This window comes from Dromiciops gliroides, chromosome 1 (genome assembly GCF_019393635.1).
Source record: "Dromiciops gliroides isolate mDroGli1 chromosome 1, mDroGli1.pri, whole genome shotgun sequence".
Taxonomy (NCBI): Eukaryota; Metazoa; Chordata; class Mammalia; order Microbiotheria; family Microbiotheriidae; genus Dromiciops; species Dromiciops gliroides.
Window position 1 is genome coordinate 760,842,907 of NC_057861.1, and position 20,189 is coordinate 760,863,095.

The following is a 20,189-nucleotide window of genomic DNA, read 5'->3' on the forward strand; positions in this document are numbered from 1 at the left end:
AGGAGAACATTGTACACAGTAACAGCAACATTGTGTGATCAACTATGATAGGCTTGGCTCTTCTCAGTAATACAATGATCTAAGACAATGCCAAGACTTATGATGGAAAATGCTCTTCACGTCCAGAGAAAGAACTATGGAGTATGAATGCAGATGGGAGCAGACCATTTTCACTTTTGTTGTTTTTGTTTTGTTTTGTTTCTTCTTTCTTGTGGTTTTCCCTTTTGTTCTTACTCTTCTCTCACAATATGATTAATGTGGAAATAAATTTAACATGATTGTACTCTAGGGCAGCTAGGTGGCACAGTGGATAAAGCACCAGCCCTGGATTCAGGAGTACCTGAGTTCAAATCCAGCCTCAAACACTTGACACTTACTAGCTGTGTGACCCTGGGCAAGTCACTTAACCCCCACTGCCCTGCAAAAACAAACAAACAAACAAAAACATGATTGTACTCTATAACCTATATCAGACTGTTTACTGGCTTCAGGATGGAGGGAGGAAAATTTGGAATTCAAAATCTTACAAAATAAATGTTGAAAACTATCTTTACATGTAATTGGGGAAAATAAAATACTATTTTTTTAAAAAAGGAGATGAGAATTTAGTTGGGAGTTGAAGGGAGCCAGGAGGCAGAGCTGAAGAGGGAGAGCACTCCAGGCATGGTGGACAGCAAGAGAGAATGCCCAGGGCTGAGGGCTGGAGGCTGGGGCACTGAGTCAGAGGAACAAGGTGTAAGGAGACGGGAAAGGTGGGAGGGGCAGGCTCCCTTCCTCCTGTTGTCTCCACTGTTTCCCACCATACCTGGCCCTCAGCCGGCCTTAGCATCTGCTCTCAGGTGATTCCCAGACGAGCTTCCCCAGCCCGATGTTCCCAGCTCCCTGCAGATAACAGTCCTATCTCCACCTCCCACCAAAGCCACCAGAACGTCTCCCTAATCCCACCCTTGCCTTTCATTGACTAAGATCTGGAATGTGCCAGACCCTGGGCTGGGCTGGGGGGGACACCTGCAGATGAGTATGTTGACGGTGGTGATGCTGATGATGGAGAGTGGAGAGATAAGTGGAGGAGGGTAGATGTGAAGACAGCTAGACAGCTAGACAGAGCTTTATGAAGCCCCTCCTGTGGGCCAGACAATGTGCTAAGCTCTGGGGAGACAAACAAATACAATCGAGAAGGAAGATGGTGCCTACCTCAAGGAGCTTCCACTCGAGTGGGGAAGACCACCCCGAAGGAGAGCTGAGAAGCAGGAGATGAGGATGAGGGCAAGGAGAAGCAGTCCAGGAGGTCACGGCTAATCCAACTCAGAGAGTGTCTGGTTGGATGGTCACTTCCTCAAAAGGACATTCAGGGAGGAACTCACCATTCAGGGGTCAGTCAAGAAGTCCAAGGGGCAGCTAGGTGGTGCAGTGGATAGAGCACCGGCCCTGGAGTCAGGAGGACCTGAGTTCAAATCCAGCCTCAGACACTTTACGCTTACTAGCTGTGTGACCCTGGGCAAGTCGCTTAACCCCAATTGCCTCGAAGAAGAAGAAGAAGAAGAAGAAGAAGAAGAAGAAGAAGAAGAAGAAGAAGAAGAAGAAGAAGGAGGAGGAGGAGGAGGAGGTCCAAGAGAGTGTTGTGATCTGTACAAGGCACTCAGGAAGGAAGGGTTAGAGGCAGGATTTGAATCCTGCTCCCTGACTCCAGGGAAGCCCATGCTCTGCCCATGTCTGGCTTCTCTGAATGGTGATGTTGGCTCCTGACCCCAAAGCTGGGGAGAAACTTCTCCCAAACAATCTGGGGTGCTACTCCCCTGGCTTGGCTCCCCCAGCCCAGGAAAGTCCTCTCCTCCCTCTGGGGGCCCTTCTCTGACTGCCCCAGCGAACTATTGCTGCTCTCTCCCTTCCTAGAGCATCTACAGAGATCCTGGCGGGCCCTCCGGCCCTCCTTGGGCACAAATCCATCCATCAGTCACCAAGCATTTAGCAGGTGGCTTCCACGTACTCAGCACTGTGCCAGATAACACAGGGACAAAACAAGGCCAGCTGCTGCCCTCTGTGCCTCCTACCAGACCTCCAGAGGCACTCGGGACTCATTCCCTGGCTCATCTCTCCTCCAGAAGATGTTGAGTTCTCAGAGAGCAGGGATCTGCTTGTCTTCTCCTGCCTCTCTCGAAGCCTAGCCAAGCACCAAGCGAGGTACACCTGGACACTGAACAAATATTTGTGTGGCCATTGACGGACTGTGTGACTTTGGAGAAGCCCGCGCCCTCTCTGGCAGGAAGTTTGGTGACGGCCAGCACCCTGGACCATCCTTCCGGTGAATGAGGGCCACTTCCTCCTGGCCCAGGCCCGGGAGCCAATGCCACAGGGATAACGACAGTGGCAGTGAGAGTGATGGCATGAAGACAGGAAGGGGTTTGTGCAAACATGTTTCTCGAGCTGAACGGCAGAAAATTGTGTCTGCCTTGCTCCTAACACAATGAGTGGCATCATCTGTGAGGAGCGGCACCATGTTGTCATGTCTGTCTGTCACCGGGGCCCTCTGAGCCCAACACACGCTCCTGTGGGGTTTCTGGGTGCGCACTGTCACCTCCTGTGAGAAGCGGGCTTGTTTTAAAGTAATTGCTGGCAATCTTCTCACCCCCTCAGACTCAGAGCCTAAGCTTAGTGAAGGAAGAACTTCTGAAGTGGTGTAGGCACAGGCTCTCCTCTCCCCTCCCACCCATGCTGACCCAGTTGAAGAATAGGTAACAGCATAGTGAACCAGCATCCGGCAGGAACAAGTGTTGGGGAGAGTGGGCTTGGTGCTGGGCTATTGGGAGTTTGCAGACATCTGGTCCAGAAGGGGAATTGTCCCAACAGTGAGAGTGAACCCCAGAATGGGCACACAGGCACCTACAACCAAGAGCACCAAATGCCCTCCCCCATCAGCTGTGGGGAGGGGAGACTCCATGGTGGGGGAGACCATAGGACACCAGCCCCATCGGGGGAAGGCTGGCCACCTGGAAGGAGTCTTCTGTGACTTGGCGGGCACTGGACACTGGGAAGGCAAACACAGCAGTCTGGAGAGAATTTAGAGCCAGAGGTCTCCATTCAAATTTAGACTCTGTCATTTACTATCCGTGACCTTGGGTAAATGCCTCAGCCTCTCTGGACCTCAGTCTCCTCATGAATAAAATGAGAGGGTTGGAGTGAGTGGCCTCTGAGGTCTCTTCCAGCCACAAAGAAGTGATCTTGTGAGCCTGTGATGAGACCCTGTCCTCAAGGGGCTGACAGTCTAGCCCGAAGAGACATGGCTATGTACAAACCCAACCTAGAATAATGGCAAAGGGGTCACAGCAGCTGGGCTCCCACTCCAGCTGGCCAGCCTCGGGCAGATCACTGCCCCTCATAGGGCCTCAATGGCCACCTTTTTTTTTAATTGAGGGGCTCTGACAAGATGAACCCACGTCCTTTTGAGCTCTTAGTCTGTGACCCTATGAATTTAAGTCCAACTCACTTCTTTTTTTTTTTAATTTTTTTTTTTTAGTGAGGCAATTGGGGTTAAGTGACTTGCCCAGGGTCACACAGCTAGTAAGTGTGTGTTAAGTGTCTGAGGCCGGATTTGAACTCAGGTACTCCTGACTCCAGGGCCGGTGCTCTATCCACTGCGCCACCTAGCTGCCCCCAAAAGACACATTACTCCTTTTTTTTTTTTTTTTAGTAAGGCAATTGGGATTAAGTGACTTGCCCAGGATCACACAGCTAGTAATTGTTAAGTGTCTGAGGCCGGATTTGAACTCAGGTACTCCTGACTCCAGGGCCGGTGCTCTATCCACGGCACCACCTAGCTGCCCCCCCCCCCAACTCACTTCTAACCACCAAGCAAAGCACATGCTGAGGGCCCAGACCTGCCTCCTATCTGCCTGCCTGCCCCAAAGACTGGCAGTGAGGAGAGGGAGGAACCCCTGCATCCAGTGACCAGAGAGTTCCCAGGGAACAGCGGTAGCAGCAGCAAGACAGTGAACACCCACTTCTCAGAGTCTCTGTGGGAGAGAGATACCAAAGAAGGCCACGAAGGAACCCCCAGAGACAATGCTCGTGCTGGGGCATGAAAGAGAAAACACTCAGTAGGGCAGCAGGTAACCCTGTGGGAGACAAGCTCCACAAGTGCTCATCCCTGGGCAGGAAGGGAAAACCTGGGGGCAAGCAGGGAGGCATCCTGCAGGAATCAGGGCTCAGCTGGGCAGAGAGGAGCCTGGTTCTGCAGGATGTCATGAGCCAGCCTCTTTCTGGCAGACACAGGGACACAGATCAGCACAGTCTGATCTAGGGTGGATACAAGCCAGTAATGGAGAGAGATAGAGGACAGGAAGTGAAGCCCAGACTATCCCTGCTAACTGTAGCTGTCTGGTCACACGAGATAGCCATGGGGTTTAGGCACCGAGTCACACCCCACAGGTCTGGTGCCATTCCTGGTGTGACTTGCTGTGTGTCCTTGAGTAAGCTGCTGATACTCTCTGAGCCTAATTTTCTCCATTGGCCAAATTGGGATAGAAAGATCTGCCCTGCTTACCTATTAGGAGTAGAATGGAAACTCTGTGAGGCAAGGATCCTAGCCCTAGAGCTGAAGAGGACGCCACCGGCCATGGAGCCTGGCCCCTTACAAGTAAGGAAAGTGAGGCCCGGGAGCTCCAGTGATTTGCTCAAGGACCCATAGGGAATCAATGTCAGAGGAAAGATTTGAATCCAGGTCATCTGACCAGAGTCAGTCTTCCTTCCGCCACACTACAGTTTATCTCATTTTTGCCTTTACATTTCCACTTGAGAGAGCAGAGTGCCTGCAACATGGTAGCCTCTTGATGCTTGTTGATTTACTAGTTGTTCTTCACTCCCATGGCTTCAATGGGGGTCCCCTTTATGGAGACCATTCCCAGATCTTAAACCCCTCCCTAGAGTGCTGGCCCTGTCAGTCATGGCGAGCTCCATCTCAACATAACACCTGCACCAAAACTCCACAGGATCAGAACCGCACCATCATTTCCCCTCCAAACCCGCCTTTGTCTCCCATTCACTGACATTTATCAACAAGTATTTATTCCATGCCTGTCAGGAGCCAGGGCCAGCACTAGATGTCCCTGCCCTCAAGGAGTTTTCATTCTTGGGGATGGGGAAATACACGCATAGGAAGAAGGTAAGGGAGGGAGCCTCCTCACTGAATGGAATCACAAGTTATGACATGTAAGGGGTCAAAGTTCCCCCAGGGGCAAGAAGATGGTCAGAACTCTCCCAAACAGGACTCCTACAGCAAAGATAAAGCGGCCTCAGCTGTCTCCATGGTCTAGAACATATGAAATCCAAACCAAGGTTAAAGGAACTGCTCTGCCCCGAGATCACTGGGCAACCCTCCCCTACCTGCCCTGCTGCTAGGAGGAGGCAGGAAGAGCAGACCCAAGTGCATGCTGGAGCTCCAAAGTCACTGTATGTAGATAAAGATACCCAGAATCAATATGAAGTAAATGTGAGGTAGTTAGAGAAGAAGGTGCTGCTTATGCAGAGGGGAAGAGGAAGGCTTCCCAAGAATAGGAGACAGACCAGGAAAAATCATGGAGGAATTGAGAAAACAGACATGAAAGCACTTTAGAAACAGCTTAAAGTAACTCACAGATGTAACGAAAGGGAAAGGGGAGGGGAAAAGGCATGATGGAAACACTCCCTTTTACTTCCACTTCGAGTCTCGGGAAGGTTCCAAATCTTGCTGCATCAAAGTCAGCCCAGGTAGCACCCACAGTAGCCATGAAGGGTGAGGGAAGACAGCAGGAAGCTGGGCAGTGGCCACGGAGTCCAGCCACAAGCTCAGGATGCACAGCAGGGAGTCGGGCCATGTGAGTAGACTATGCAGAGTGGGAGAAAGGGTCCTGTGCTGTGGCAGCTATGTGCTAGCTAGGCAGGCATGGGGTGGGGAAGGGGCCATGTTTCTGTGGCCAGGCTAGATAGACTACAAGTGTGCCCCTGGGCACCCATGAGAGGCTGTGAGCCTGCTGTGCATATCAGCCGCTGTGGTAGCAGCACGGTCCCCATCTCTCTTGGAAGAAGGAAAGAGGCCTGGAGGGAAGGAGGCCTGGGCCTAAGCCTCCTCTGACACTAGACACTGGAGGCCACCTTTGGGGACTCTGGGCTGCAGGGCTCCCTCAACCTGAATGCCTTCCATTCTGGCTCTCTGGACACTCCTGTGGCCTGCATGAGTCAGGAGAACAAAGCAGGACGGAGCTCAGCTGAGACACTTGTGGGTATTGGTGCTGATTGATTGTGGACATTCCTACTTTGACACCTTTTAAAATCTGCAGACACTGGGGTTAGGGAGAACCTTCGGGGCTAGGGGCCTCTAACCTCCCTCTGCAAGTCAGAGAGGGAAAAGAGAGGGGAAGCCCTTCCCAACCTGTCTCCCTTCCCAGCTCCCTGCTCCAGCTGCCCAAGACACCCATGCCTGTGACTGTCAGGAGAATCTTCCTGGCTGTGTGGAGAGACATCCCAACCTCCCTCACTCTGGGTGAATGGCCTGCTATGGAATCAGTCCCCTGTTTCCCTGGTCTCTGATGCAGAGGTGGCCTCTCTCCTTGCCCGGGCTAAGCCCTCTATCGCTATACTTGTTCCCACCCTATCCAGCAGACTGCATCGCCAATCCTCCCTTCAGACTCTCCCCATCAATTGATTCCTTCCTTTCCTCCTTCCTTCAGGCATAACCAAGCCTCCCCCAGCCTAAATTTGTTTCCAAACCTTTGCTAAACCCAACCATCCCCTCAGGCTATCTTCCTCTATCCTCCCCTTCTCAGCAAAATTCTTTGGAAGAGCTGTATGCGTTCCCCACCTCCATTTCCTCTTCTCTGGGTCCCCCTTTTAGGCTGAGCCCTGAGGCCTCTGGCTTCATCCCTCCGCTTATACTTCTCTCTCCAAAGTTACCCGTGATCTCAGGATTGTTCAGTCTGGTGGTCTTTTCTCCATTCTCATCCTCCCGGCTCTCTGCAGCCTTAGACACTGCAGGCCTCCCTTTCCTCCTGGGCGGTCTGTCTTCTCTGGGCTTCCCTGCCGTAACTGTTCCCTAGGTTTCTGAAGGACTCTCTGCCCTCCTTCCATGCTCGGTCCAGGAGCTCACCAGCTTCCTCAGGCTTAATTAGCATCCCTATACAGGCAGCTCCTCCATCCCTAGATCTTACCGCCCCCCCCCCAGGGTGGGTCCCACATCCCCAGTGACTAGTGGACATTCCAGACAATGCCACAGAGACAACTTAAACCCACGGGGTCCAAACTGAATTTCTGCTCTTCTTATCTCAGCCCCTCCCCTCTCTCAGGCTTCCCTGCTTCTGTCCAAGGTACCAGCCTAATAACCCTAGAGCTAACTCAGACTCCTCACTCTCCTTCATCCCATGTCCAATTACTCGTGCTGTGACCTCTCCCCTGGATGATTGCAACAAACTCAATTGTTCTCCCCCTATTCCAGTCCATCTCATACATTGTTGCTTAATAATCTCCTTTAAGTACAAATTACTCTCTCCCTCCACCAACTCAGGTGGCTCCCTATTGCTAGGGCCAGAGATAAACTCCTCTCTTTAGCTTTTGAAGCTCTGCCCAACCTTCTTCTTCTTCTTCTTCTTCTTCTTCTTCTTCTTCTTCTTCTTCTTCTTCTTCTTCTTCTTCTTCTTCTTCTTCTTCTTCTTCTTCTTCTTCTTCTTCTTCTTCTTCTCACCTAGCCGCCCCCAGACTAATGCTTCTAACCTCATCACTCCCTTCCCTGACTATGATCCATCCAAACTGGCCCTCAGTCTGTTCCTCTTACATGTGACTCTCCTGTGTCAAGTCTTTGCACTTCACATGCGTAGACTGCACTATGTCTTCCTGTCCTTCCTTTAGGATGCAGACCAGGGACCAACTTCTTCATGAAGCCTCTCCTGCCCCTACCCAGTGCTCCCCTCTGAAATGGCACACACTAGGTGCTTAATGAATGTTCATTGATACATGCTTATAGGTGCATATGTCGTTCCTCTGTTGGAAGGAAACTCTTAGAGTTATTTATGTCTTTGTATTCCTACCTTTGTTGCTTAGCAAAGAGTGGGTACTTATTGACCATTGATTGATATGGGCCACCGATGTTATCCCTCTCACCCTTCCTCTCCACATCCAAGGCTGACATTCATCCACCCCTCTCTCCCATGGGCCCAGAGATGAGGACGAGGGGGAGCCCTGGGGCCTGGGAGTGGTGACCAGACTCTAGATCCACCCACCTCCACCTCCCCTAGTGAGCTGAGCAGCCTGGGCCCAGCCGCCCGGTCCGACCGAGCAAGCTTCCCTTTCCTCATCACCCAACTTGTGTGTGGCGCATAGCAGACACTTAACAACGGCCCCCAGACTGATTGGACCGTGCAGCGGCGAGTGCGACATTGCCCACGGTGGGGGCCTGGAGCACCTGGTAGCTGGGCTCGTGCTGCCCCCGACCGCCCAAATTCCACCAGACACTTCTATTTGTTATCCTGAACTTAGAGCACCCAGGCACACCGAGACTCTAAAAGGCTGCGGATTTCCCTTTGGGGTGTTTGAAGGTGCATTTGTTGTTCAGCCATGTTTGCGTCCTGTTCTTCATGAGCCCACTTAAACATTCTGCTGCTGCTGCTGCTGTTTGGCAGATACCGCAGTGGTTTGCATTTCCTTCTCCAGCTCATTTTACAGATGAGGAAATAGAAGCAAACAGAGTGAGGTGACTTGCCCAGAGTCACACTGCAATAAGTGTCTGAGGCCTGATTTCAACTCAGGTCCTGTAAAACCCAGTGCTCTATCCTCTGCAGCACCACCAACCTGCTCTTTGTAAAGTGTGTGTGTTCAAGTTAATAAAACCAGCCAGCATTTCCATAGTTTTTTTTTCCTTTTTTTTCCTTTCTTTCTTTTTTTTTTTTTGGTGGGGGCAATGAGGGGTAAGTGACTTGCCCAGGGTCACACAGCTAGTGTCAAGTGTCTGAGGCCAGATTTGAACTCAAATCCTCCTGAATCCAGGGCCTTTGTCCATGGCACCACCTAGCTGCCCCCTCCATAGAGTTTTAAGGTTTGCAAAGTGCTTCATGAATGTGTTCTCATTTGATGCTCACAACAGCCCTGAGAGGTAGGGGCGATTATTATTATCTCAATTTGACAGATGATGAAACTGGGGAAAGAAGAGATCAGTGACTTGCCCAAGGTTACACAGCTAGTAAGTGTCTGAGGCTGGATTTGATCTCAGACCTTCCTGACTCTAACCACTGCACCACCTGGCTGCCTCTTTAATATTTTAACTAGGTAGTAACAAAACCGCTCTTTGTGTCCCCCTTTGGAACATCATTTTGGTTTTCTTTTCCATGTATTTAAAAAGCTTTTATTGATCCTTTCCCTTTTTTGGATCTCTGTGACTCATCACTTACTCACTGCCCCCTCCCCAAACAGAATTCTCCCTGATAACAAATATGCACGGCATAGCCACGCCAAATAATGCCCATGCATTTGGTCATGCAGCCTTTAGGCCTTAGCTTCAGGCCCTCCTTTCTTGGGAAGCAGGGATGGCCTTCAAGCTGCTGGAGGATGCCTGAGGGTGGGGGTGGGGGACAGCATCAAGGCTGCAGATGGCAGCCTCATGCCTTGGGTGTTCTGCCTGGTTGTCAAACGATGGGGCTCATTGCTAAAAAGGCAGCTGCGTGAGAGATGGGCTCTCAATTTCATGCTTACTGGTGCTGACTATGGGCAGAAAAGCAACAGGAGTCTGAGCACACAGGGCCTTTCTCCAATCCCTTCTTTTTATAGAGGAGGAAACTGAGGCCCAAGAGGGCAAGTGACTCCCCCAAGGTCTCAGCCGAAGGATGTCGCAGCATCAGATTTCGAACCCAGACCTTCCCATCCAGAGCCACTTTTCTCGGGCTCAGCTGCTTCTGGGCCTGGAGAAGCTCCCAGTCTATTTAGAGAACAGTGGAAGAGAACAGAGAACCAGCCTGCAGTGAATGAGTGAGCGAGTGTGTGTGTGTGTGTATACATACTCGCAGGGAGTGGGGGTAGTGTGCTTGCTCCTGCTCCTTCGTGTGTGTGTGTGTGTGTGTGTGTGTGTGTGTGTGTGTGTGTGACACGGGGGGAGGCTAGTCCTGGGTGCATACTGTGAGGAAGAGCTTGAGAAACGGTCAGGGGAGAGAGTAGACCATCCCTGGGTCGGAGAAGGCAGCCTTCCCTGGGAAGGTGAGCATGGGATCCAAGGGGCGTGGAGCGGAGGGTAGGACGGGAGACTGCGGGAGCTGAGGGGTGAAGGGGAGGTGATGAGCCCCTTGGCAGTGGCAAGCCACCCAGGAACCCCCGATGATAGGCTGGAGCCCGCAGTGGTGAATGGGGATGGTGGGGGACAGGGGGGCTGGAGGCTCCGGGAGCCTCTCAACGCAGCTGAGACTGTCCGGAGGGAGAGCCCCCTCCTTAGGTCCGGCACCCAGACTAACAGAATGAGATCGCGAAAGGGGGGTGCGCAGCAACTAGGAATATATTCCCCCTCCCCCTGCCCCCCGCCTCCAGCCGCAGCCGCCTGATTTGCATGACTCCGCCTTCCGCCTCGCCCCCTTCCCCCGCTTTGGCTGGTGCGGAAGGCCGCGATTGGGCCAAACCGGCTCCCCCTCCACCCCACCCCTTGGGTGCCCCCTCCCCTGCCCCGCCCCCTCTCCACTTCGTCCCCCACCCCCAAACCCCCAGGCCGGGCCGGGCTGCGGAGGCTCCAGGCTCTGGGCTCTTTCGCAGGACTCGCGCGCCAGGGCAGCAGGACTGACGGACTGGCTGGCTGACCGACGGACGGGCGGAGGCAGCGGCGGGAGGCGAGAGCTCAAAGCAAGGAGAGGCGAGTAGGGAGCGTTGGTTCGGCGCGAGAGAAGGAGGGAGCCGAGGAGGGCGAAGGAGAGAGGGCGAAAAGGAGATGGGGAGATAAGGAAATGGAGAGGGAGAGAGCCCGGGCCAGGGCTGCAGTCAAATGAGGGGGGGGGGGGTCCCCTGCTCCCAGCGGGAGCCAAGACTGCTACAGCCTAGACGCCCCCTCCCTCGGGTCGGCCCCCGCCCGACCTCCGCAGTCCGTCTCGGGCTTTCGGTCAAGGACGAGAAGCCCCCCCATCCATTCACCCATCCCCCTCACATCCCTGCAGCTCCGCGCCCCCGCATCAGGGCTCCTTGGACCCGGGCCCAGCGTGGCCCCGGGCCTCCGCATCTGGGGCGGTTACATTCGGGTTCCAGGACTGGGGGGGGTGTCTGACCCCCCACCCCCAGCCCAGGGAAATATTCGCAGTCAGGGCCATTTCTTACCCCCACCCCCAACCCTGGGACAGCCTGTCGATCCTCCCTCCTAGGGCCGCCCGCCCGGGGATGGAGAGATAGAAAGCAGAAAGGATGAATGAATGACTGCGCAGAGGCACCTGGGGTGGCGTGGGGTGAGCTAGGGGCTAGCGCAGAGTCTGCGGGATGCCGCGAAAGGAGGTGGATGGAGGGGGGGGGGCGGGGGGAAGCTAGGCCCAGGCTGGGAGGCCGGCACTGGGATGAAGGGGGGGGAGGATTCCCCTCGGACACCTGTTGGGGAGCCGGTGACATTTCCCGGGGGTGGGGAGCAAGAGGAAATGCCCGGGGAGTACCCCCCTCCCCTTCGCCTTTTCCCCTTTTTCTTCCTCTCTCCATTTCCTTTCTCCTCTTTTTCTCCTCCTTCCTTTCCCTTCCTTTTCTTTCCTTCCTGCCTTTTCTTCCCCCTTTTCCTTCCCCCCTTCGCTCACCCTCTCTCCATCTCTGTCCTCCCCCCTTTTCCTCCCCTTTGCATCCTGGTCCCTCACCCCCTCCAGCACCCCCCTCCAGTCCCCCTCCCGGCCCGCCTTGGTGCAGGCCGAGCCTTGAGGCAGCGGGGGTCCGGTGGGGGGAGGGAACAGAGCCAAGCCCGCCTTCGTGCTGTCTGGGTCGTGTACCCCTTCCCCCACCCCTCCCTGGTCAGAAAGGTCCCCAGTGGATGTTTCTAGATAACCATCAAGGGCGACTGGGACGCGAGGCTGTGGCTTCTGAGCCTGGTTAAGCCGAAGTGTGTGTCTCTCTGCTGTCTGCGTCTCTGCTGGGGCAGTGGGCTGGAGGCATCGGGGCGTAGTTGGTGAGATGCGTTTCCCCCTTGCCTTCGGGGCGCCTCCTGAGGAGGACAAGGGACCCAAACATGGGCCTTTCCCAATCAGAGTGGCTCTCGGTTTCCCACGGTGGGAGGCTTGCAGCCACGGAAAACGCAGCCAGGAGGACGGTCTCCTGAGAATTGTAAACACCTCCGCAGGGGCCCGGGCAGATGGGGGTTGGAGCAGTAGTGAAGTTGTTCCTCAGTCGGTCCGAACTGTCCTTGTACAGGAAGGAAGTAATGAATGAGTGAATGTATGAATGAGCTATGGAAGGGGCTAACAAGCTGGACCCTTGTCCGGCCTTAGCTAGGAAACCAGAGGAATGCAGAGGGAAGGATCCAAGCAGAGAACCCAGGTGCCTTGGTCCCCATCTTTCCTCATGGAAGCTGTTAGGGGTTTCTTAGCCCGGTTCCAAAGAGCGAGCATACACTAGTGCTTTGGAAATACTCTGGGAGGCAAGGTGTCCTGGCATCTCTAATATCTCAGCCCTAACCAACCATGTCTGACCGTTAGCACCTTCACAGGCTAGACCACTGACCAGTCTCCAGAGAATGTGGGCAGTGGCCACCAGCTCTTTCCATCAGCAGCCAGGACTGTCCAGCTCCTCTTCCTGATGGCCATAAGGGAAAGATGGAAAGAGGGAAGGGACTCTCCTTAAATTCTGGAGTGGGGCTTATCATTCCCCGTGGGCCCTGGAGTCCAGCTCAGGAGGCTAGCATTGGGTGACTACAGAAAGGAAAGGCTTGAAGGGGCTGCCGGAAGGACTGCAGGGGACTGAAATCTACATTTGTGATTCTCAGGTCATCCCCGGCCTTGGGGAAATGAGTCATAGGTAGAGACTCTGAACTTACAAGCCAGAGACAGCACACTGAGGGGGTGGAGGGAGAGAAGAAAAAGGGCAGGAGCTCTCTGGTCTGGCTTCTAGGTCCAAGTCATCCACAAACTTGCTAGGTGACCTTGAGCAAGTCTCTGCCCCTTGCTGGGCCTCATTGTTTCTGTCCAGCCAGAGGGCTGGACTGGCTGTTTTCTCAGGCCCCCTAGGCCAGGACCCATCCAGATGTGGCATCATTCAATGAGCTCTTCCAGAACACAGCCAGTCCCTGGCTAAATGGGCAGTTCTCCTAACACGCGGCAGTCCATGTCAGGTGGCTAAAAAAGAATAACTCCTATTAGCACAGTTCCTAACACATAGTAGGTGCTTAATAATTGCTTAGTGATTGAAATTGCTGCAGAAATGGAGCCTGGCCAAGTGGGCCTGTGATTGGTTAGTAGGAGTGTTACTAACCCCCTTTTGCAGATGAAGAAACTAAGGCTCCAGGAAGGGAAATGACTTACTTCCAGAGGGTCACACATCTTGGGGATGTCGGAGACAGCACTGGATGCTAGGGCTCCTGACTGAGGCTCCCGCACACTCAGTGCCTCAGAGATCAACAGAGGCTGGGGACCGGGGTATTTGAAGCTCCAGCATCAGAAAACTTTGCCTGAGGGGCAGCTAGGTGGCACAGTGGATAGAGCACCGGCCCTGGAGTCAGGAGGACCTGAGTTCAAATCCGGCCTCAGACAACACTTACTAGCTGTGTGACCCTGGGCAAGTCACTTAACCCCCATTGCCTCACTAAAAAAAAAAAAAAAACAACCAGAAAACTGCCTGTGGCCTCCTCCAAGAAGGGAACAAAATCTGGTGGTGCCTCTGGACCCAGCCAAGAAAATCCCCAGGGGGCGTCACAGCCCAAAGTGACCCTGCCATGTGTCCTCCCTGTGCCTCAGTTTCTCCATTTGCAAAATGAGCATAATAGTGACTCCCTGCTAGCCTGTAGCACTGTGGTGAGGTTGTCTTTTTCAAGAGGGTGGCAAGAGGTGCCCCTCACATCCACCACAAGGCCCAGGTTTCCTGCCCCTGCCAAATAGTTCAGTCATGAATTTGGAACTCAAAGATTCCTTTGAGGCCATTTGACAGAGGAGGAAACTGAGGGCAGAGAAGCTGTGATCTTAATTTCATGATTGCACAGCTAGCAACTAGCAGAGCCAGAATCTGAGCCCCCCCCCCAACACATACACACACAATTGCATATACAGCTTGACCACATCAGGGATAAGGTTCACATCAAACCAGCAGAGAAACAAAAGTAGAAACTAATCGGTTGCTTGGTGGCAGTGGAGAGAGTAGAGTGAGCCTGGAGTGCCTAGAAACCTAGGTTCAAATCTTGCCCCTGGGACAATCAAACTAGTCTCAGAGCTCCCAGAACCTCGATTTCCTCGTTTGTAAAGAGGCATCGTTGTGTCAGTAGCGCCCACCCCAGAGGGAGCTGGTGAAACCAAGGTTGGGGGAGGGCGCAGAAGTGTCAGCCATTGCTCCAGGTGAGTCTGTCCAGTGCTTTCGGAGCCCAATCCTTAAGTGAGAATGTAGGAACCTAGAGAGGTCTGAGGGCGCAGTCAAGAAAGTCTGCGATCCAGCTGGCTCGTGGGCAGACCCATGAGGAGGGAGGGAACTGGGGCCACCAGGAGCTGGGGATTAAAGGTTGGGAGGCAGAAATATAGTGCCCTGGGCTTGGGGGATGGGCTGGAGCCGGAGGGCTCAGCTGGGGGGGTGGGACACTGAAGGAGCGCCATTGCTGCTCTGTTGGGCTGGCAGACCTGGGAATGACTTCACTGGAAAGGGTTCATCTTGGTTTGGCCATGAGGTCAAAAGCACACAGTGACACATGTGTACACACAGGGACCATTCCCCAAACACACGCACACATACATGTGCATGCACAAAGCCCCCCCACACACACACACACATACATACTCCACTGCCCAGCCCAGGGTCCTGGTCTTGGGAGTCAGGGAGGAATTCAAGTGGTAGCTACAGCCAGGCTATAATAGAGAGGATGTGGGCCTGGGCACTGACCCACGCCCCTTAAGATGGATCTTTGCCATTTTCCAGAAAAACTCAGTTATGTGAGCAGTGAGGGGAGGGGCCTGGCAGAGCAGGAGGCTACTCAGGGAATGAAGAGGCTGGGATGCCCTGAGGACAAGTGAATGCATTCCCTAGGCCACCTGGTGCTCACCTACCCCCAAGCCCTCCTGAGCAAAGCCAGGGCTTGATGTGATGTTACCAATATCGTCGCTGCAGGCTGGAGTCTGCCTGCAGCCCTTGGTGCTGCCGCCCTCCCTTCCTCCCTCTGGCAATGGCGCACTGCAGGAAACAGTGCAGGTTTGTACCCCAACTCCAGGGATGCTTCTTGGGCTTCCCAGGATCCCCAGGAAAGGCATTTGGGCTGACAAGCACGCAAGAGAAACTTCCTATCATTGAACCCCTGCTGGAAGCCCAAGCTGAGGTACAAGGGGAAAAGGAGGGAGAGGAGAGTCTGCCCCACCCCTGCCAGCTGGGGGGGGCGTCCCTCACTCTCTTTAGGACTGAGGATCCTCACATAATTTTGGAGGAAAGATGACATATAAGGTTTTTTCCAGCCTTAAATACCAAGAATAATTAGCTTACTCTGTCCCCAGAAGCTTGTAGTCTGGTTGAAGATAAACTAATTTGCAACGCAAGGAGGTACAAGAGCAATCTCCAGTGTGTGCTGAGATGAGAGAAAGACAAAGAATAGGCAGGAGAGAGAGAGAGAGAGAGAGAGAGAGAGAGAGAGAGAGAGAGAGAGAGAGAGAGAGAGAGAGAGAGAGAGAGAGAGAGAGAGAGGAGGGGGGAGAAGGGGGATCGCTGGCATTCCGTTAATCTGTCTGTCTCCCCCTCCCCCCACTCCAACTCCCTTTCTATTCCTTGTCTTTGTCATCCCGGTACACAGTGGAGATTGGTTTTGTACCTCCTTGTGTTGCATTATAATTATTATTAAATTAACTGAGAAGTGGGATTATTCACTTTCTAAAAGGGTTTTTTACTCTCTTAGTAGAAAGTTTCTAGCCCAGTGCCCCACACATCAGCAACTTCTAACCCTCATTCTGGGGCACTTCGGTGATAAAACACCTTAGATATTTTGTCTCATTTTATCCTTATGACAACTCTTTAAAATGGGGACATTTTAAAGATTAGGGAACAGGTAAAATGACTTGTCCAAGGTTACACAGCTAGTAGTCCTGTTAGATACAGAATTCAGGTCTTCCTAACTCTAAGTTCAGATCTCTAACCATTAATTGCACCACTCAAGTGCCTCAAGTGATTAGAGCCAGGTTTGGGACTCATGTTTTCTTTGTTGAAAGGCTCTCTGGTTAGTGAAAATGCTCTGCTGGCAATGCTATATGACTGTGAATCATGGACCATTACAAATTCTCAAGGATTAGAACAGCAGGTGATCCAAACAGCAATGGAAAACACCTAGGACCCATAAGAGTTATAACTGGGATGGGATCACTGAGACCTTGTACCCAGGTGAACAAATCGAGAGGGTGTATAAATGCTTTCAGTCCTTCAGGAGCTAGAAACAATCCCACCTAGCTAGCAAGAACAGGCTAAAATAAGAAGCCCCTTCACCACCACCATCCTGATTTGAAAGTGCATTTCGTACCACTTGTCCTGGGCACAGTTTGTTAGTTGTGGCTTCAGGGTATCACCAGCAATGACTTGGTCTCAGATATCATCGCTTTAGCATTTGGATGCCCAGAACAGGAGGTGGCCAGTCAGGTCACAAGACTGAGAAATCACAAGTGGAGACTGCCCCATGGCCCATGTAGTGTTCAGAGAACCAGAGAAAGTCATGCCCTGTGGGAGGTTCATGGAAAGGCACAGTCAAGATTGTGCAGGATGGGAAGGCGAAGGGTTGGTGCCTTGGGGGCAGTGCTCTTGTTGAAAGATCCAGTGAATGGATGACTCCTGGCTCACTTAAGCAACAACCTCCCCTTGGCATTCAGAACAGCGTTCAGTCTGCACAAAGGTAGTTTGAAAACAACTTTTGGGGGACTTGGTGATGACGTCCAGCAGGGGGACTTGCTCATTTCCTGTGTACAGGCTGTACCCAGACAATAACGAGACTGCTTGGTTAAAATTCCAGAACTCAAGCATCCAGTGAGTGTCATCTTCCAAAAACACCCCCTTGTGGAGTTACATGGATTCCCCATGTCTGCTCAGACTTCAGATAACCCTCTTTGGGAAGGACCTGATCTTTCCACAGCTGCCCCCATGCCAGGCCTGTAGTGACCACCTACCTGCCTGCCCTCTGGGGTTGTATTTTCCAGAATACTACCATACCAGCTTTATGATGCCAAATGAATCACTCTGTACCCCAGGTCTCTCATCTGCAAAACAGGAGGGTTGGATGAGATGCTCCTTAATACCCAAAATGTAATGATCTGTGGTTTTAACTAATTCCCAATAATGTAACAAAGATGTTCATGGTACTATAGAGATATCTGGAGAGAGAAGAACTAGATGACTGGGCTGCTGGGTAAATCCATGATCAATTGACCAGCTGTTTCCAAATAGTGTGGACTCAGTGCCTCAATGTCAGCCTGCAGGGAGAGCTGCAGAGAAAGAAACAGAGTGGGGTGGAGGAAGAAAGAGGGGAATAAATGAAGGGAGAGAGAGGGAGAATTGGAGAAAGGGGGAGTCAGAGAGAAAGGGATGGAGGAGAGAGATAGAGGGAATAGAGAAAGAAAAAAGAGAGAAATGGAGGGAGGAGAGAGATAAAATAGAGGGAATAGAGAGTAAAAAAAGAGAAATGGAGGGGGAAATAGAAATAGGGGGAATAGAGAATGAGAAAAGAGAGAAATGGAGGGAGGAGAGAAATAGAGGGAATAGAGAGAGAGAAGAGGGAAATGGAGGGAGAAAGAGCACTTTGCTAAGTGACCAGACTAGATGACAGGGTGGATGTGGGGGATGACCCTCAGGGTTGTGGGGAACCCCGCGGTTGTAGAATGGGTTACAGGAAGGACAGGGTTGCTTTTAATAGCAGGGGAAGTTGACCAGGGCCTGGACCTGAGATTTCATCGGTACAGAGTCCTATTAAGTGACTTGGCATTAGGGTACGGGGCCAGCCACACTGCCTCCCACAAGGGCTGAACCATTAGTGTGCCTCTCTCCCCAGCTCCGAAAGCAGCATTTTCACTTTTAGCTCTCTTTGCCCATTCCAGGTGGGTATGGTTGACATTTCTCTGCTTCTTAGAGATTTGGGGGCATCATTGGTCATCGGTCACTTCTTCCATTTACCTCCTCCTCCTTTGCCTCATTTTGGTATTGAGGTGTGTGTGTGCAGGGTCTCTCTCAGAGGCTCACACAGCTGAGCACAAGATAGGCTGGGCCTGACTGCCCAGCTAACAGGGCTTTGAGTCTGGGCCCAGGACAGAACAGCATGTCTTCTGAGAACCCCTCTGGGTGAGCTCAAAGAGAATTAGCACCAGGGTGGCCACGAGGGATGGATTTTTAGCAGGAGCAGCAGCTGTGTTCAGTTGTAGAAGGGTTGGACTCTGTGCTGCGGGGGGGGGGGAACTCTCAGACTCACAAAGTCGTAGGTCCTAGAGGTATTGTGGATTATTTACGGTTGGCATTTCTTCTTTTCAGAATGACCCATTTGTGCCCTTTGACCTAACTATTCTACTCTTACAAATGGGTAAAAATGCTTCATAGATTTCTGTCTGAAACATTAATAACAAAGATATTTTCCCCAACCTTTTCTTTCTTTCCTTCTTACTCTGGATATGCTGCTTTTGTTATGCAAAACTCTTTATTTTTATACAATCAAATCCATTTAACTTGTCTTCTATGATTTATTCTATTTATTAAGTGTTTTCCTCCTCTTCACAATGTGAAATAGATCTATCATTCTACTTACTCCCATTTTTTTCTGATGATTTCTTTTATCTTTAGGTCATCAGTCATTTGAAGTCTGGTGTGGTGGTGTAGGGTGTGAGGAAGGGGATTGCACCCCATTTACTGCCATGCAGTTGAGCCAATTTTCCCAATAGTTCTATCCACGGATGATTCCATTCCCTGATGCTTTGTGAGCTTGGAGTCATCAAACACTCATCTGCTAGAGGCCTTTCGTTATGATGCTGGCTTCTGTTCCACTGAGCTATTGTTTTTCTTTTTATCCAGAACAAGATAATTTTGATAATTGCTTCATTGTAATATAATTACAGACCTGCAGCTGAAGTCACCCTTCCAGTGGTGGTTTTTTTCTATAATACCCATTGACGTTCATGGCTCCTTGTTTCTTCATCTACGTTTTATTTCTGCTTTTTTTATTCAACATTTAATATTCCCAAGTATTTATTAAGAGCCAACGGTGTGCCAGTCCCTGTGTTGGGTGCCCGGAATATACAGAGAGAAATGAAACAGGGCCTACCTTCCAGGGGCTGACATTCTCCTGGGAATAATTTGTATAACTTGTAGAGAAGCAAATTTAAACTGAGTATATGCCAAGGAACTTCTGGAGAGGGGAGAAAGGACCAGGGAGAGATGCCATCAACAGTCTTTTATATAAGGAGTGGCCCTCAAGCTGGGATTCTGAGAGACAAGAGAAAGGGGAGTCACTGAAAGAGAGCCAGGAAAGGAGGCAGGAGACGTTGGGCATTTGGCTTTGAGGGTAGTCGGCTAGAATGAGTCTGGAGGAGCAGGTGGAAAGCTTGGCATGTCACGGTGGGGTTTATCTTCTATCCCAAAGGGAACAGGGGCCCCCAAAGTTTCTTGACCAGGGAAGTGACAAGATCCATTTGACAGCTGGAGAGGAAGAGATGGCCAACTGATGAAGAGATTTTGGCTTTCCTTAATGCAAGCCAGCTGTCCTGGCAATGGTGACTGACTGCGAGTGTGAGAAGGGCACAGAAGAAATAACTCTTTGGGAGGTAAATCTCCCCTCGCTCAAAAGACTCTGGCTCCCTGTCATCACTAGACCAAAGATAAAGTCCTCTGGCTTTTAACAGAGCCCTCCATGAGCCCCACCTTTCTAGTCTTATGCCTCTCATCCCACCCTGGGCCCTGTGATCCAGGAACATGGTCTCCTGGATGTTCTACACCTTGTTCAGGCTGCCCCATACCTGGAGTGCTCTCCCTCCCCATCTCTGACTCCGGGCTCCTCTGGATTCTTTCAAGTCCCAGATTAAAACAGCACTGTCTGAAAGAAA

The 20,189-nt window shown here is 51.9% G+C and overlaps 1 protein-coding gene across 6 annotated transcripts in view; it reads left to right on the top strand.

Annotated features, from left to right (window-relative positions):
* The first annotated feature begins 10,097 nt into the window (after window positions 1–10,097).
* Window positions 10,098–20,189, top strand: part of ADCYAP1R1 (ADCYAP receptor type I) — an 88,562-nt gene continuing 78,470 nt past the window's right edge. For 4 of the 6 annotated variants that reach the window (XM_043966457.1, XM_043966483.1, XM_043966449.1 and 1 more), the window contains exon 1: window positions 10,692–10,846. The gene's annotated coding sequence lies outside the window, so the exon portion shown is untranslated. Of the gene's footprint in view, window positions 10,207–10,691; window positions 10,847–20,189 lie in introns of those variants that run through there. The other 2 variants (XM_043966465.1, XM_043966473.1) reach the window with 2 other exon arrangements.